This window comes from Rhinolophus ferrumequinum, chromosome 26 (assembly GCF_004115265.2).
Source record: "Rhinolophus ferrumequinum isolate MPI-CBG mRhiFer1 chromosome 26, mRhiFer1_v1.p, whole genome shotgun sequence".
Lineage (NCBI taxonomy): Eukaryota > Metazoa > Chordata > Mammalia > Chiroptera > Rhinolophidae > Rhinolophus > Rhinolophus ferrumequinum.
In genome coordinates, this window is record NC_046309.1 from 29213872 (window position 1) to 29233353 (window position 19482).

A 19482-nucleotide genomic window follows, 5' to 3' on the forward strand; every position below is an offset into this window, starting at 1 on the left:
CTACACCAGTTTTTTTGTTTGTTTGTTTCATTTCCATTTTCATGAAATTACCTTTTTCCATCTCTTCACACTCCATCTGTGTGTGTCTTTCAATCTGAAGTGAGTCTTTTGTAGGCAGCATATGTACAAGTTTTGTTTTCTTATCCATTCAGCCACCCTTTCTTTTAAGTGGAGCATTGAAAGTAATTGTTGATAGATATGTAGCTATTGCAATTTTGTTATTAATAATTTTGATCTTTATCATTTCCCCCATCTTAAAGAAGTTCTTCTAACATTTCTTGTAATACTGGTTTGGTGGTGATGTACACTTTTAGCTTTTTCTTGTTTGGGAAGATCTTTACCTGTCCTTCAATTCTAGATGATAGCTTTGCTGGGTACAGTAATCTTGGTTGTAGGTCTTTATTTTTCATCACTTTGAATATTTCCTGTCTATCCCTTCTGGCCTGCAAAGTTTCTGTTGAGAAATCAGCTGACAGTCTTATGGGAGCTCCCTTATAAGTTACTAGTTGCAATTCTCTTGCTGCTTTTAGGATTCTCTCCTTATCTTCAACCTTTGCCATTCAAATTATACTATATCTTGGTGTGGGCTTATTTTGGGTTCATCTTGTTTGGGATTCTCTGTGCTTCCTGGATGTATAATGTCTATTTCCTTCACCATTTTAAGAAAGTTTTCTGTCATTATTTCTTCAAATGGATTCTCAATTCTGTTCTCTCTCTCTTCCCCTTCTGGTACCCTTATGATGTAAATGTTGTTATGCTTGATGTTGTCCCAGAGGTCTCTTAAATTATTCTTATTTATTTTAGATTCTTTTTTCCTTTTTTTGTTCTGATTGGGTGTTTTCTGGTACCTCATCTTCAAAATCTTTGATTTAGTCCTTTGCTTTATGTAGTCTGCTGGTGATTTCTTCTATTTGGAGTGCATTCTTCATTTCAGTTATTGTATTCTTCACTTGTGACTGGTTCTTTTTTATGGTTTCTAAGTCCTTTTTAATGCTACTATCTCTTTGAATTTCTCTTAAATTCCTTGAGAATCTTTATAAGTATTGTTTTAAACTCTGTATCTAGTAGGTTATTCACCTCTATTTAGTTTAATTCTTTTTCTGGAGTTTTCGCCTGTTCTTTCACTTGGGCTGTATTTTTTGTTTTCTCATTTTGGCTGCCTCTCTGTTTGTTTCTATGTATTAGGCAGACCTGCTATGTCTTCCAGTCTTGGCCAGGTGTCTTTATGTAGTAGGTGCACTGTGGGGCCCAGTGGCACAGTTCCCCTGGTCACTTGTGCCAGGTGCTCCAATAGTGTCTCTTGTGTAGGTTGTGTGTGCCCTTCTATTACAGTTAAGCCTTGGTTGCTATTGGCCTATCAGTAGATGAGATTGACCCTCAGCCTGATTAGATGGTTGGAATCCCCACTGTGTCTCACAGCTAGATGTTGTGGTGGCTCCTCCTCCTGGCACCAGTACTGTGGGGTGGGGAGGCTTGTGTGTAGCTGGGTTCCCTCGCTCCTCTGGGGGGATCCTCCATGACTGAGATATCCCTCCTTGTTCTTAACTACCACATGGAGATTTGAAGTTAGCCAGTACCATGTCTCCACCCTCCTACCAGTCTCAATGTGCCTTCTTTATATCCTCAATTGTAAGACATCTGTTCAGCCAGACTTCAGATGGTTCTTCAAGTTGATTGTTTTATAATTTAGTTTTCTGCCTCTTTCCCTCTCTTTTCTCTCTCTAGAACCCCTATATTGTGAATGTTAGTATGTTTGATGTTGTCTCTTAAATTATCCTCATTTTTTAAAATTATTTTTTTTCTTTTTACTGTTCTGATTGGTATTTCCACTATGTTGTTTTCCAGGTCAGTAATTTGTTCTTCTGTATTTTCTAATCTACTGTTGATACCTTTTAGTGTATATATTTTTTTAGTTCAGTTATTATATTCTTCAATTCTGATGGTTTTTAAAAATACATTTTTTAACTTTTTGTTAAAGTTATCACTGTATCCTTCTATTCTTCTCACAAGTTTGGTGAGCATCCTTATGACCCTTACTTTGAAATTTTTATCAGACAAATTGCTTATCTTCATTTATTTAGGGTTTTGTTCTATGGTTTTCCCCCCTTTATTATTTCATTAGAAACATATTCCTTTGTCTCCTCATTTTGTCTGATGTTCTGTGTTTGTTTCTATTCAGTAGATGAAATAACAATCTCTCCTGACCTTGAAAGAGTGGACCTCTGTGGGAACAACCTCTGTGTAGACTGCATATGCCAGCTGGCTTTGGCAGGCTGGCTGGAACCAAAGCAGGCACATGTTATACCTGGGCTGCTTTATATATTTAGGCCAGCTGGCTAGAGCTGGGGCAGGTATAGATTGAGGTGTGCTGGGATGTGTGGCTCCAGGGGGAGAATTGTTGCTTCTTAAATAGAGACTGAAAATGAGGATTCTGAGCCCATTAGTGTCACTCATCTTTAAGCTCTCCATTTGTTGGTAGGGTATTTTATGAGGAAGTGAGTAGGCATGGAAGTGAACTTGGGTTACCATACTTGTGCATTTCACAACTATATGGTAAAAATGTCTTTGTCACATCCTTGAAGTAAAACAAAATTAATAGAGACAGATGGAAGCTTCACCTTCTTTCTTTGAGGAGGTGAATTAATACAATTAAAATAAATGAAGTGCTTATATTGACTGACTTACTAAATAAGGTAGCCTTGAAGATAACCACAAGTATATTTAAAATACAGATAAATATTTATAGAGGTCCAACATTAAAGGGGAATAAAAAGCTGGGTTGAATAAAGAGAGAAGAGAAAGTGTCCTTACTAGGTTTCTAAACACTAATCAGATATTCATTTGAGAACACAGCTATAGCTTAATTTAATAAAGAACAAACATTAACATTTACTAAAATAGAAATGCAGAGCAGAGAGCCCTAACAACATGCAAAACCTAAATCAATCACATGGAGGTAACAGAAATAAAGGATTTTAAAAAATTCCTTGCTTTAACATAGAAAATTAGGTTTACTGAACGAGATAATAGAGTTCTACTTATTAATAAAAAAGTAAAAATAAAATTTTAATAAATGAACAGTTATTAAAGTGACATGAATTCTAGCTTCTTAAAGTGGTGTCTTAAAGGGTAGCATATAAAACTTCAAGTCTATGTCAAGTGTCAGAAATTTGTGTATATAAATTAAATATGTAAAGCTTCTTCCTTTGCATAAATGGGAACATTAAAGATAAATGTCTTGGGTGTTTACACAATCTCTTCAATTGTACAAACTACAGTATTAGGTATAAATTATGAAGCTTTAAAACATCAAAGTTAGAAAAATTGATTGGCTTTAAGGCTTTGATTGAGATTTCTTCCTTTACTTTGCTAAGCCAGATAGATGTACAGTAGTACCTTGATTTTCGAACGTCTCCATTGGTGAACATTTTGGTTTACGAACCCATAAACCCGGAAGTAAATGCTGCGGGATTTCGAACACGCCTCAGAAGTTGAATGTGTCACACGGCTTCCGCTGAGTGGAAAATCTTGAGGCCTAGCTGTCAGCTGTTTTCCAACGTTTCAGAACGTGAACGGTCTTCTGGAATGGATTACATTCAAAAACCGAGGTACCATTGTACCTGGGTCCTCAATCCATCAACATGTAGATTTGTAAAAATAGTCATTTACAAATGAATCTCATTTATTAATTTTATGAATCCAAAATAGATATTTTATTTTATATGTTCCAACATGTCTGATGTTGAACAGGAAAATATATTAGAACTTTAAATTCAAAATTAAACAAAACAAAATTGAAGTGTGATTCTATAAGAACACATTTTCAAATTAGTTTAACTTTTTCCATTAAGAAATATTAAAACATCTTAATGAATTCCTAAAAATGTGGATATTTATATAGTTGGATTATACCTTTAATGTGCCCATAAAATAAGAAAAATTACTTTACTGAATGTAATGACTATAAATCTATTTTAACATACAAATATGTTGCAATAAACTTTTTCTACATTATCTATTTAGTAAGCAATAAAACCATCTAATGCATTTGTGTTTATTTTTTGTTTTCCTATTTATGAAAGCTAAAGACACCAATGCCAATGTTTATGAGACTAGTGCAAAAAAATTATTTGTGGGTACATCAAATAAGTGACATATTGTTTACAAAAGTAGTATGATTGTGAATAGAATTTTCAATAAACTGGTAAAATTGTCTTCCTCTTTTAAGTTCTTAATTTTTTGTTTTACGTCATAGTAAAGATGTTACCAATCCATTTTCCCTTTTATTTTGCACAACCTCCCAAATGAAATGGTTATGAAACAGAACTCAATATTTCCTTTTCTCTTGTAATAGTTTTCTTGGAGGAAGTAGATGGATCTTAAACTGATAGAGATAAGGAAGGTTCTTTCTCTCCACAAATATGCTAGGAAAGCCATTTTTGGAACATTGCTGTCTTAGTACTTTTCAGGTCACTGAAAACAGCACAGAGGCTCTGAGCTATGTGCTCTGCTAAGTGGAATGATTTTGTTTACATGCACCAATGCCCCATTTGCAGGAAACCACAGTGCAATCAAAATAAGATTCATAAAGGATAGATTTATTTTATAGCCTAGCTTAAAAACAATAAAGACAAGGCCTCCTGGTTCCATATATTTAATTTGTTTGATCAGACACTAAGAACTGTATTGTTCAATGGCCTTTAACATGTGCAGTGACCATAAAGGATAGAATTCAGGTGATGCCTTCTCTTCATGTGTTTAATAGAAGTATTTAATATATGACACTTAATTTAAACACCCATTCCCTAACAGTGTAATAATTTTTGTAATAATTTCACAAAGACTATGTTTTGAAAATAATGTTAAAATATGGTAAAAATAGAATCATAGCTGTTTAAAGAAAAAAAACATCATTTGCTTGAACTTTGTCTTATGCAAATAAGGAAAATGCCACTCTGAAAGAGGGATGGGTTTATCCAGTTACATGCAAGTAGTTATATAAAAAGCTGCCTAATTCTGTGACTGGTGTTTTTCTATCACATTTCATTGCCAGTGTTGTACAAGTTAGTAGACAGACAATGAAATGCAACGTTTGCTTTCCTGGGTCTCTAATCTCCATCCTGGAGTAACATTTTCATTGGTTTCAAAGTAAACTGATACTTTGAGAAAACATGAACTAGTAAATAGGGTCAGCTTAAGTTAAATGTGCAGTTTTCTATATGATGTGTATTGAGAGTTGCTGAAGGAGCTCACGGTAAGAATTTATTCTCCACATCTGATGGTGTATGAATATACCATCATTAGAATCACTGTTAAAGATTATTAAGACATTGTTTAAAAAGATTCCACTTAATATGCAAATTTGTTTATTCCATATTACAAAAGATACCTGGAAATATGTTACCTAGATAGGACTCCTTACATAGTATCAAGAGTGGAGCAGAAAAATTCTGATCATGTAACATGGCATCCATAGAGTTTAAAAACAGGTTGGTAGCTAAAATCAGGAGCAGAGAATTGGAGAAGGGGCTGGGGAGAATGGGATAATTCAGTCAACAGAATAAAGCACTGGGTACATAAATTTGGTTGTTATAAAAGAAAAATCAAAGGAGATTGAATAAAACTATTTACCTCACTACTTTTCCCAGAGTCATCAGTGCAGTTACATATATTTTAAACTTCTTTCCCTGAAAATAAATGTCCTTCATATTGTGCTTCAGTCCTCTGTGCCCTACTACATGTAGGAATAATTTTTAGTCAAAACCATTCTCATTTTTTTTGTTTGGCAGAAACCTAAAATGCAAAGACTTACAACCTAAATATTTCCCCTCTTTCCTTCCTTCCTTTCTTTTTTCCTTCCTTCCTTCCTTCCTTCCTTCCTTCCTTCCTTCCTTCCTTCCTTTCTTCCTTCCTTCCTTCCTTCTTTCCTTCCTTCCTTCTTTCCTTTCTTTCTTTATTTTTTAAATTTGTAGTCTTTATATGGTTTTAATGGTACTTTTTAAAAAAATGTTATTAAAAACATACTAACATAAAATATTATATTAGTTTCAGGTGTGCACCATAGTTATTCAACATTTATATACCTAAAGAGGTGATCACCATGATAAGTCCAGCAACCATCTGACACCATACCATGCTATCATAATATTTATTATATTACATCTCCATGACTTACTTCTTTATACCTGGAAATTAGAATCTCTTATTTCCCTTTACATTTTTTCCCCTTTTAAAATTTTTTTCATTACAGTTGACATTCAATATTAATTTCTATTGATTTTGGAGGTATAACATAGTGGTTAGACATTTATATAATTTAAGAAGTAATCCCCTGACTAATCTTGGTCCTATACACGGTTATTATAATATTATTGACTATATTCCCTATGCTTTATTTTACATCCCATGATTACTTTGTAACTACCAATTTGACTTCTTAATCCCTTCACCCTGATGGTTGGATCACCACTGTTTTTCGGCCAGATTTTGTGGGGGCTCCTCTTCCCGGCACCAGTATTCCAAGCTTGGGAGGCCCATGTGGGCTTTGGTCCTTTGCTTCTTAGGAGGCACCACCACAGCCAAGAAATCCCTCCTGTTTCTAAACCAACACACACAGTTGTGGGGCCACCCATTCCACTTCTCCATCCCTCTTGCCAGTCTTGACATGGCTTCTACTTTATATCCCTGGTTATAAAATAATGTAAGGTCCCTTATCTGTAAGCTCATTTCTCTCTTCCACAACCTGATTTCCATTAACCCTTCACAGAAGGCCCGAGACTGTAACAGGATACCACCACGTGGATAAGGTAAACTCTGCTCCTGCTGTTTGGTCCAAAGGTATTAAGTGAAGAACAGTAAAAGAGGGAGAGAGACAGAAAATAATACACAGAGATTCATGTTAAGGAGAACAAAGTTCAGCTTTCACGAATTTCTCTTGTTTTGCTTTATTATGGACAGGACCCAGAAGGTCTCTGATCTTAGAAGGAGCAGCTGAAAGCAGCTGGTTTGTTCCCCAGCAGGTCTGTGATGGGCTTTACTAGGCCACATGCAGGATGGAGGACATGGGAGAGGCTCAGTGGGCCCAGGGCACTGGTGGGAGCCAAGGGAGATGAGGAAAGGCTGCCAGTCTCTGAGCAGGCAAAGAGAGGCCGGACCAGACATGTATGCTGATACCCCAGTTCAGTCCAGGTGCTGGCAGGCTGATCAGAGCACAGGTGGATGAGAAGCATTGCATGGCCAGGACGACCAAATGACTCCATGGAGCTAGCCTGCTCCCCTGATGCACATTCCCTAGAGATCAGTAAGGGGAAAGTACAGAAGCTTGTGGAAGATTGAGTAAATATGTGAATGGAACAAAATGAAAACTAAAGGGACAACTGAAATGACTACCTGGGACTAACTTGTAAATTGAATTTGGCTACGTGTATTTTTTCTTTTCTTGCTATACAGATCGTTTACGTGAGTGGGATGTGAGTAATTCTGTAATGTTCCCATACACACATGCACAGTGAGATTGACTATGGATGCACTGAACCAGATTTATTTCTATTGTTTAATGAAAGAAAACAGTTATAACATTAATGTGTATCTTTTGGCCTCTCAGTACAACCCTGGAATGACTGTGTTACTAATAGAAGGCAAGGAATGGAGGTAAAGTGTATTTAATTAATTCTGTGTATTTAAATTGCTTTTGTTTACATAGGATTTAAAGTAGGCATTTGGAGGCATTTTCTAAAGAGAAATTCTCTAGAGCAGAGGTTCTTAAATTTTCTCAGTCCACAGCACCTTTAGCATCTCAGGCACTTTTTAAAAAGTCACCAAGGACCCCTTTTATACTGCAGGGCTGAAGCGGGAGCGGCCATGCTGCTGGCCTCTCCGAGCTCTCTAGAACCATGCTCGTCGCTTTGGGGACCCACTCCTGCAGCTGCTGCGACTGAACGGATGACCCTCGTGGCACCCTCAGCAGCCACAATGACTGGGTGACCCAGGTTGCTACCACTCCCCAGTTCCCAGACATGATACTGTCTGCCTCGCACACAAGACCAGCACCACGTGGAAGTGACCAAGGATGGGACCAACCGCAGCATCCCACCCCGTGTTCTTTCAGGTCACTCCCATTTTGTTGGCGATGTGGTTGTGAGTGCCTGGAATGGCAGTCTCCACATTTCAGTCTATTCCTGAAAGTCAAGGGGACATTAACCTCTCGGCAGGCCCTACGTCCCCGCGTGGTACTCGTGAGGTGAGTGGGGAACAAAGTCCCGGCACACAGGGTCAGATAGAGAGAGAGTAACAGCTTTATCTGGGAGCCAATGTCCCTCCAGAGGCCAATGCTCTGGTCAGCACAGAAGGTTACACAGAATAGAATAGAATTTAATAACAAACCAAGTCCTAGAGTCAATCGGCATGGAGAAGGTCCTGGTACAGTAGAGACGACTGGGCTCAGACGACGGGTCTGAGGCGAGCTGATCTTGCAGGGTAGAGCTTCGGAGAGTCCTGGTATCACGGCTTGCACCTCGCAGAGGACTCTGTCAGATCACCTAGACGACCTTCCAGGAGGATCGTTCTGGAGTGTCTGGCTCAGAGCCTCGCAGAGGGTCCTAGTCGGAGCACTCATGGCAGTGCTCTGAAGCTCTGCTTTTATCCTCTTTTCCTTGGACTTGTTTACCTCTTGGGTGATAACCAGAAGTTTTTTGTTGAACGTGTTTATCAATTTTGTTATGCTCAGTTTCACACAAAAACATATTTTTCACTTCACTCTTATCAGTCCCACACATGTGCAGCCATAGTCCTGTCCCTACTAGTAAATAACTTGTTCTGCAAACCTCCATCCAACATGTATATTTTATATGCTCTTTACATGTGGGCATCTGTTTAGATGGCCGTTCTCCCCTCTCTGGCTCCTGGGATGGAACCCTTGGTCTGTGGGATGTCACCGTGGGAACCGCCACACTGATTTGTGTGTCACACCAAGGGTGTGGGAGTGTGGCTTTCTCCAACAACTGGCAGATGGTCTCTGGCTCCCAACATAAAATCACCAAGCTATGGGATACTCTGGGTGGATGCAAATACACCGTCCAGGATGACAGCCAGTCGGCCTGGTGTCTTGCGTCCACTTCTCACCCAAGAGCAGCAATGCCATCATCATGTCCTGTGGCTGGGACAAGGTGGCCAAGTTGGGGAACCTGGTGAACTGCAAGCTGAAGACCAATCACATCGGCCACACAGGGTGCCTGAACATGTCATTGTCTCTCCAGATGGATCCCTCCGTGCTTCTGGAGGAAAGGATGGAAGGTCATGCTGTGGGACATCAACCAAGGCAAGCACCTTTATAGCCTGATGGTGGGGACATCATCTGCACCCTGTGCTTCAGTGCCAACCGCTGCTGATTCTGTGCTTCCAATGGCCCCGGCACCAAGATGTGGGACTTGGAGGGCAAGATCACGGAAGATGAATTGAGGCGAGAAGTTATCAGTCCCAGCAGCAAGGCAGAGCCACCCTACTGCACCCTCTGACCTGGTCTGCTGATGGCCAGGCTTTGCCGCCTACGTGGACAACAGGGTGTGGGTGTGGCAGGTGACCACCAGCCTTGCTAGAAATACATGGCAGAGCTCTAGAAATAAAAAACTGCTTTTCTGACTTGCAAAAAAAAAAAGGTCACCAGGACCAAAACAAACAAAATGAAACAGAACAAAAATTAAACAGTTTCCTTTATTAAGTAGTTAGGCCCAACAACTTAGATTTTTATACCCTACCCAATTATTATTTGATAAAGCAATGCACAGAAATTGAAAGAAAAAGTTTAAAATTTTATTATTATATAACTATAATTACTAAGGAGATGTGTATGCCTGCTGAGTACTGCACAGTTTCTCAAACCATGCAGTCAGATTGGATATGGCCAGTCACCCTGTTTTTCTGTTCCATTTTGGTTTTTGCAGTATGTGCTTTTTATCACAGCTACTGGTGAAAGTCCAACTTTGCAAAGATGATTTTAATTTTTAAAAAATTTAGTGCAACACAATGTAGAAATTGTGAAGTACCTCAAGCTAGTATTTCATACAACATCGGACAGTTATTGGGCATCACTGTGTTTCCCTTCAAAAGTTAATACATACCATGCTGCCCATGAGGTGGCTATGGGGCCCAAGGTGCACCTGGGTGCACAGTGTGAGAACCACAGGTATAGAAGCTGTGTTCTTTTATCCCAGTGATGTAAACTGGGTAAGAATAGTAGGATTAATATTATTTATGACATGGTTAGAACAATGTTTGGTACTTAGTGAGTACCTAATAAATGTTACCTATTATAATTACTATTTCTAAGTGAGACATTACCTGATGAAAACAAGCCTATTTTGGTGATCAGGTACCCCTCCATGCTACTTATTCGATGACCTAACAGCACTTTGTTCACATATCCAGTGTAGCAGTTATGTATAATAAAAATTTCTTTACATCTGACTACTTGCAAGCAGCTCAAGGGCAAAGAACCTTTTATGTGTTTGACATCCGAAAATCTTGAACTTTGTTTAGCATACAAATATGTTTAATAAACATGTATTAAATGAATGATTGATCAAATGCAGAACAGTAATCCTCAGTGGCAAGCAAATCTGGCACAACATTTCTAGGAAGATTTTAAGAGTGTCTTTGAGTGTAAATGTTGATACAGCAAAACATCAAACTAAACCAATTTTAACTTTCAAGCAAAATGATTATCTGAGCCCTTCCTCCTGAACTGATGGGAGGTAGCAACGTTACCCCTGAAACAGTGACTTGATGACGGGACACAAATGAAGGGCTGTGCAAATAGGACTTTGCATTCTTTCTCCCTAATTTTAGACTCGAATATGGTAGGCATTCAGAAAGTGTATGTTGAAGATTATGAAAAAGGAACAAAAATAATGGAAATTAAAAAATAAATCTTCCCCACCAGAATTAAAGGCCTCACAATAGATTGGAATTTAATGGTGTATCATCTCTTTTGTATCTCTAGTAACATCAACAAGGCTCATCATTTATAGAATTCTCACTCTTCAGAGAAATATAATTTTAATCACAAACCGCAGTGTAGGAGTTGTTTTAAAGTTTCCCTTAACTCTCAAATAAAAATGCCCAAAGAAGAGTAAATAACATCATCATGTGTGGTTTGTAGGTACACAGAAATTGCAAATCTTATACTAGTAAATTAGTGTGATTCTCTCTTAAAATTACTAAGCATTGTCCATATACTAGAAAATGAATAAAACAATAAACTCAAACAATACCTAATATAAAGTTTACCATGAAAATAGTATTCTATGGTATGTGTTTATTCTACATTATTCTATATTTAATATTACACTGCTATGAAAATAGTAATTTTCTAAACATTAGTTTTTTTTAGTCAAATGTCTTTAATACATTTTTGTTTGCCATTTGTTTTTGAAACAGTTATTAAAATATTTGCTTTTGTTTTAAGAATTTTTATATGAATATATACAAGATTCGAAAATTTAAGCAATAAACATATGGCTAATAATTGGTAATTTGGATAGACTGCATGCCATTATGCTCACTGGAAAAATGCACTATATTATTTATAAGTAATGATATCTTAATCTCATAAACCTAATTATTCATTCAGACTGTGGTGGATAATGTTGTTAGTAACCCCAAATGTTAATTTGCTTTTTTTCCCTTGTATTAAAAAATTCCTAGAATTTCATAAAAACAAAATTCAAAATATAATTAACCATCTAGAAAGTCTCTATTGATGATTAGATATTTAGCAATTATTCGTCAATACTGTATCATTAGGTTATGACGTGAGCAAACAATAAAAATACCCAGGATTAAAAAAGCAAAATCATTCCTTCCGTTGTCCTTCGATCTTTTTCATTACAGAGCTAACTGCCTGAAATGGGCTGGATCAATTCTGGACCAGCTGTGAAAAACACAGAGCCCCTTGACACCCACTTACTGAAGAAAACCCTTAAAACCTCACAATCACCCACCTTTCTAAGTCGTCTCAGAAAGCCTTAGAACTGATCTCCCAGCCTGAGTATATCTGGTAGTCATTTCAGGCTGCCTCCAGTTGGAGAGATCTGCCAACTATAGTTATTCATTTCCAGGACAGAATGAAAAAAGTTATTCCCATTTCTGACATGAAGAGTAAGGATGTACTTTATCCCACAACCTATGTGGTTGCTATACTCCCAATATAGTGAGAATCGTATGAGTAATTTTGATAGCAAGATCTAATGCCAACTCTTCCCTGCAAATGCTCCAAGAAGAGTGGTACATCATATACTTGATAAGGTTTCTGGTCTGCAGCCTTAATTCTTCTTTACTTCAGAAGAAAATCATGTCTTACGTTAGCAGTCAGCTGGATTTTTTCTCCTTACCTTGTTATATGACACATATTATAGTGAATTGAAAACATTTCCTACACGCTCGTGAAAATCACCAGTGCAACAAAGTGGCAAGTTTTTGCCCAAGAGAAGAAAAATGAATGCCATGATAGTTACTGTTCTTACTTTTCTTTTTTAAGAGAATCACTTATTTGAATAGGTGTTTTAAACATTGAGGTCACTGTCATCTACTTTTTGTTAGAAAAATCTACCCTCTAAGTCAAAAGTATTATTCAGATACCTTAAAATATCTGAATAATGAGCACAATCTAAAATTAGAGACGACACTGTGGAGCAGATGACATAAGATAGTTCTTGGAAGATGGAAGGACTGTGACAGGTGGAGATAGAGAGGAAGAATATTCTGGGCTAAGAAACTGACAGGGAAAATAGAATGTTAAGAAAATGCCAAGTATGGAAGGAATGTAGGTATTTGGGGTGGAGGAAGGAAAATATATACATAAAATTTTAAAAGTGTATTGAGACTGACTCTAGAGAGTTTTGAATCCCAGGGATAGATGGTTGGAGTTTGTTCAAAAGATAATAAAGAGGCAAGGTTTCTGGATGGGATCATATGTTTTAAAGAACAAAATATTTGCATATATTTTAAATAAGTTCCTATATGTGTCCAAGGAAAGCTTTCTAGTCTGAGAATGGACATATATCAGATCAAGTGAGTTTTCTTAAAAGGAGCAAAAATAAATTAAATACCCCAATTTATTTTCAAATATTCTACATAATTTTTCATGTAAACTTGTTTGATATGAGAGCATCTGTAACAATTTGGAACATATGCTTACTATAGATAGTTTGCTCAGATATTGGAAGATGAAGCGTATAATTACCTTGTGTTATTTAGTGTCAATCTACACTGAAATTAACCAGGTTAATATCATCACTAATAAGCTTTTAAATTGAGCTGTAAACTTCTTTTCCTTCACTAAGCAAATAACAAAACAATGTGACATACTTTTTGATTACTAAAATTTGTTAAATCTGTAACAATTTTTAGTAATCAAAAAATATGACTTCACTCATATGTGGGATATAAAACTGAAAAGCTGATTGCTTTTCTTGAAAAAAGAAAACACTTCTTAAACAGCTTCTGGAAAAGAACTACTGAAAGCTTTGAGATCCTACACAAACATCAGACACACATAAAACATTCTGGAAGACTTAATGACTCTTTTTAAGTGAGTGGCAAAATATTGTCTTTATATTTATTCAGACTCTGTCACATCCCATTTGTTTCTACTTTTCATATATTCCTATTTCCTGTCATTTTCCACAGTTACATACTCAATATATTTTTTCATATTTCTTTCCATTATATTTTCGTGTTTAAATATAACTCTTACTTAAAAATATGTGATCAAAGACCTAAATATAAGACCTGAAACAACAAAATGCATAGAAAAAAACATAGGTACTAAACTTACGGACTTTGGGTTCAAAGATGATTTTATGAATTTGACCTCAAAGGAAAGGGAAGTAAAAGCAAAAATAAATGAATAGGACTATAAGAAATTTAAAAGCTTCTGCAAGGCAAAAGAAATTGTCAACAAAACAAAGAACTAATCAACCAATTGGGAGAAGATATTTGCAAATAACACTTCCAATAAAGGGCTAATATCCAAAATATATAAGGAACTCATACAACTCAACAGCAATAACAATAACAACAATCCAATTAAAAAATGGGCAGAGGACCTCAAGGGACATTTCTCCCAAGAAGATACACAAATGGCCAACAAATACATGAAAAGATACTAAACAACACTAGCTATTAGGGAAATGCAAATCAAAACCACAATGAGATATATCACCTCACACCTGTTAGAATGGCTATTATGAACAAGACAAGTATTATCAACAAGACAAGTGTTAGAGAGGTTGTGGAGAAAAAGAAACCCTCATGCACTGCTGGTAGGAATGTAAATTGGTACAGCCACTGTGGAAAACAATATGGAGGTTCCTTAAAAAATTAAGAATATAATTACCGTACAAACCAGCAATCACTCCTCTGGTTATCTACCTGAAAAATTTGAAAACACTTATTCATAAAGATATATGTTCTCCAATGTTCATTTCAGTATTATTCATGATGGCCAAGATGGAAACAACAAAAGTGTCCTTCATTAAATGATTGGATAAAGAAGATGTGTTACATATACCCAATAGAATACTACTCTGCCATAAGAAAAGATGAAATACTGTCATTTGTGACAACATGGATGGATCTTGAGATTATTATGCTAAGTGAAATAAGTCAGACAGAAAAAGTTGAGAACCATATGACTTCATTCATATGTGGGATATAAAACTGAAAACATCAGACAAATGAAATTTCATAGACACAGATAATAGTATGGTGTTTACCAGAGGGAAAGGGGGATTGGGGTGAGATAGAAAAGGGTAGAGAGGTCAATTATATGGTGACAGAAGGAAAACTGAATCTGGGTGGTGAACACACAATGCAATATACAGATGATTTATTATAGAATTGTACACTTGAAACCTATATAATTCTATTAACCAATATCATCCACTAAATTTAATTTAAAATATGTGATCAAGATGAAAAAAAGAAAAAAATCTAGAGCTTAAAATTCCTTTAACTTAAGATAACCATTTTAACATTCTGGTTTATATTTTCTTAGCCTTTTTTTCTTCCTATTTACACAGATTTAATAATAAAAATTAAATGTTAGCATACTGTTTGCAAGGACTTTTTTCTTCTATCTCTATGTGATCTTATGTGTTACTTTTAAATAGCATCAATGTAACAAAGTCTCTAAGAATTATATTTTCAGAATTCAGACTTGCCCATTCCTCACAAATTTATGAAGTAATATATTTGGGATACATATATAATTTTATACATTTATAACTTTTACACATATATAAAATCATATGTATGCAATTATAATGCTGGATCAAAGGACAGTTTTACTGCATACTGCAAGGTTGGTCTGCTGAGTTGTGCAAGTGTGTATGCCCAAACATTGATAAAGCTCCCCATCGCCCTACATCTTCACCAACCTTTATATGAAATACCTTCCTACTGCATTCCAAGTCAGCCTGCCTATTTGGCCTGTACAAAAAAATATGTCACTTTTGGAGAATAACAGTGTCTTATCACAAAAGACTCAAATTGCTGCAGCAGTTCCAGATGTGGTTTCCTTGCTTGAACAAATCACTATAATCCATGACACCCAGTTTGTAATTATTAACGTGGTCAAGGCTTAGTTGCTGCATACTTGTTCTAATGGCTTGTGAAGGTCATCAGTCAGAGGTTTCTTGCACTTGGCAAGGCCAGTAATATGCCTTCACTGTCTTACCTCTGGAGTGAGTAAACTCAGATCGTAACCTAGTCCACAGGCAAAGAACCCAATTGCCTTTTGATGACTGGACCTAGGGAGCAAGAAGTAGAGCTATTCGACATACACTGGCAAGACACATCCAGGCCAGTGGGTGAGAACAAACCCATGGAAATTCAGTGAAACTTTATCTCAATGACTGTGGAATTTAAGAATATCAAAGACGACTAGGTCATCAAAATGGCGGTGTGAGGTGAGCCTCTGTAAAGCTCCCCTGGAATTTACAACTAATCGAACAACAATAACTCCACAAAGGACTCCCTGCACAGCAGACAGGCAAGACGAAGAGGCCCACTACTGAATTCACCTATAGGTGGGCAAATCGCAAGCGGGGGAGGAGGGAAGGGAGAAGTGTGGAGACGGAGCCGAGCAGGCGCAGGACGCAGACCTAGTTCAGTGCTCCGAGCTCGCTGCATCCCAGAACTACCGCAGCTGCGGGAGAGGGAAGAACTTGGACTGCTAGGGCTCCGCTTATGGCCCACAGAGCTGAGGGGGGAGCATATAACACAGCTGAAAACAACGCTCACGGCAGAGACCTCGGAGAAAAGACTAAGGGAAAAAGGCTGAAAACGGTGGTTTAAGCCCTCAATGCTGAGCAGAGAACGGAAGCCTTAGGTACTGAGACTAGCCGACCCCTTCATACCCTCCCAGAGCTCGCCCCGCCCCCACCTGCCTGGTGCCAGAAGTGGAAGAGTAGCACTGTCAGATCAAAAGAACAGAATATTTGCTGTTCTGAGAACTGTGGACCGCACAAACAGATTCACAAACCAACTAGTTCCGGCTAAGGGGAGGGAGCTGTGGAAGCAGGACCGGCTGTGGTGGTGGTTGCCGCCATTGCTCTGGGCCCTCTCACAACTCACCCCGCCCCTGGCCCCACCTATCTGGGTGGATCCCTGCAGGAGTAAACAGAACTGTTGAAACATATGGGTTCTGAATCTAGTACAGGAAGAGTTTTGGAACTTCAAAAGCTCTCTGCATACCTACACGGACACTGCACCCTGTGACCCAGGCGAACTATTAACAAAGGAGAAGCCCATCTCCCAGGGAATCCCCCATTGTGTGAGAAGCTGGAATAGCGCAGAGAAAACATAGCACTACTATGTGATAGAGAAAAAAAAAAGGCTGCAGTCAGAGAGAAAATAAAACACTCTACCAACAAGTACTGGAATACAAAAGAAGCACCTCTTCCTATGAACCTGTTGCAGAAGCCACTCCTGTAGATGTCTAGGAAGAGAAATAATAAACCAATAATTGCCATGAATAACCAAGGCAACAAGACAGCTCAGAAAGAAAGTGAAAAGTCTCCAGAAAAGGAACTTAAAGATATGGAAATATGTGACTTAAATGACAGAGAATTCAAGATTGCAGTTCTGAAAAAACTCAACGAGATGCAAGAAAACACAGAAAGGCAGTTTAATGAACTCAGAAACACAATCAAAGAACAACATGAGTATTTTACAAAAGAGATTGAAATTTTAAAAAAGAACCAAATAAAATTTCTGGAGATTAAGAACTCAATAGAAGAAATTAAGAATGAAATAACCAGCTTAGGTAGTAGAGGTGACCAGATGGAGGAAAGAATCAGTGACATCGAAGATAGAAACCTGGAAATGACACGGATGGAAGAAGAAAGAGACTTGAGACTTAAAAGAAATGAAAGAATTCTACAAGAACTTTCTGACTCCATCAGAAAGATCAATATAAGAATAATGGGCATACCAGAAGGAGAAGAAAGAGAGAAGGGAACAGGGAATATATTCAAACAAATTGTCGATGAGAACTTCCCAACCTTGTGGACAGAACTGGATCCTCGAATCCAAGAAGCAAATAGAACACCTAATTACCTCAATCCCAACAGGCCTTCTCCAAGGCACATTGTATTGAAGCTGTCTAAAATCAACAACAAAGAAATAATCCTCAAGGCAGCCAGGGAAAAGAAGACGGTAACCTACAAAGGAAAGCCCATTAGTTTATCATCAGATTTTTCAGCAGAAACTCTACAAACCAGGAGGGAGTGGAACCAAATATTCAAACTATTGAAAGAGAGAAATTATGAGCCAAGAATAACATATCCAGCAAAGATATCCTTTAGATATGAAGGAGGAATAAAGACCTTTCCAGACATACAGAAGCTGAGGGAATTTTCTAATACACGACCTGCACTACAAGAAATACTAAAGGAGGCTATTCGACCACCATGAACAGGGACAATTTGTGGCAACCAAAACATCAAAAGGGGGAGAGTAAAGGCCTGAACCGGAATATGGAAATGGAGAAAGTAAGCGTGCTGAAGAAAATGGAATATTCTAAATATCAAACTTTGTTTTACATAAACTTAAGGGTAACCACTCAAAAAAAAAACACACCCAGAACTGAAATATATACTGTAATAAAAGAAGAAACAGGGGGAAACATCATAGAATACCACCACACAGAAATAGTAGAAAACAACAAAAAGGCAAAGAAACAATGGAGACACAGCCTTACCAGAAAACTAAAGATAGAATGACAGGAAATCCTCACATATTAATAATTACCCTAAGTATAAATGGACTGAACTCACCAATAAAAAGGCACAGAGTAGCAGATTGGATCAAAAAAACTAAACCCAACCATATGCTGTCTCCAAGAGACACATCTCAGCTACAAGGACAAGCATAGACTCAAAGTGAAAGGGTGGAAATTGACACTCCAAGCAAATGGTACCCAGAGAAAATCAGGTGTAGCCATAACGATATCAGATGAAACAGACTTCAGGGTGAAAAAGATAACAAGAGACAAAGATGGACATTTCATAATGGTAAAGGGGACTATACAACAAGAAGATATAACAGTCATCAATATTTATGCCCCCAATCAGGGAGCACCGAAATATACCAAGCAACTACTAACAGAACTAAAGGGAGACATTGATCAAAACACAATTATATTAAGGGACTTAAATACATCATTGACAGCTGTGGATAGATCATCCAAACAGAAAATAAATAACAAAATAGCAGCCCTAAATGACACATTAGATGAAATGGACATAATTGACATATATAGAGCATTTCATCCTAAAACATCAGACTATATATTTTTTTCTAGTGTACATGGAACATTCTCAAGGATAGACCATATATTGGGACATAAAATCAGCCTCAGCAAATATAAGAAGATTGAAATCATACCAAGCATATTCTCTGATCACAAGGCTTTGACATTGGATATCAACTGCAAAAAGAAAGCAGGAAAAAACACAAACACATGGAGATTAAACAACATACTTTTAAAGAACGACTGGGTCAAAGAAGAAATTAGAGGAGAGATCAAAAGATACATAGAAACAAATGACAATGAAAATACATCCTACCAAAATTTTGGGGATGCAGCGAAAGAGTTTTAAGAGGGAAATTTATATCATTACAGGCCTATCTCAAGATACAAGAAAAATCCCAAATAAATAACCTCACGTTACACCTTAAAGAACTAGAAAAAGAAGAACAAATGAAACCCAAGGTCAGCAGAAGAAAGGAAATAACAAAAATCAGAGCAGAACTAAATGAAATAGAGAACAAAAAGACAATAGAAAAAATTAATGTGACAAAGAGCTGGTTGTTTGAAAAGATTAACAAAATTGACAAACCCTTGGCTAGAAACACTAAGATAAAAAGAGAGAAGACACTAATTAACGAAATCAGAAATGAAAAAAGCAAGTTATCATGGAC

General features: G+C 37.2%; 1 pseudogene; it reads left to right on the forward strand.

The window, feature by feature from the left end:
* Nucleotides 1-7860: 7860 nt before the first annotated feature.
* LOC117018087 (receptor of activated protein C kinase 1-like) lies at nt 7861-9989 on the forward strand (annotated as a pseudogene).
* The last annotated feature ends 9493 nt before the right edge of the window (nt 9990-19482 follow it).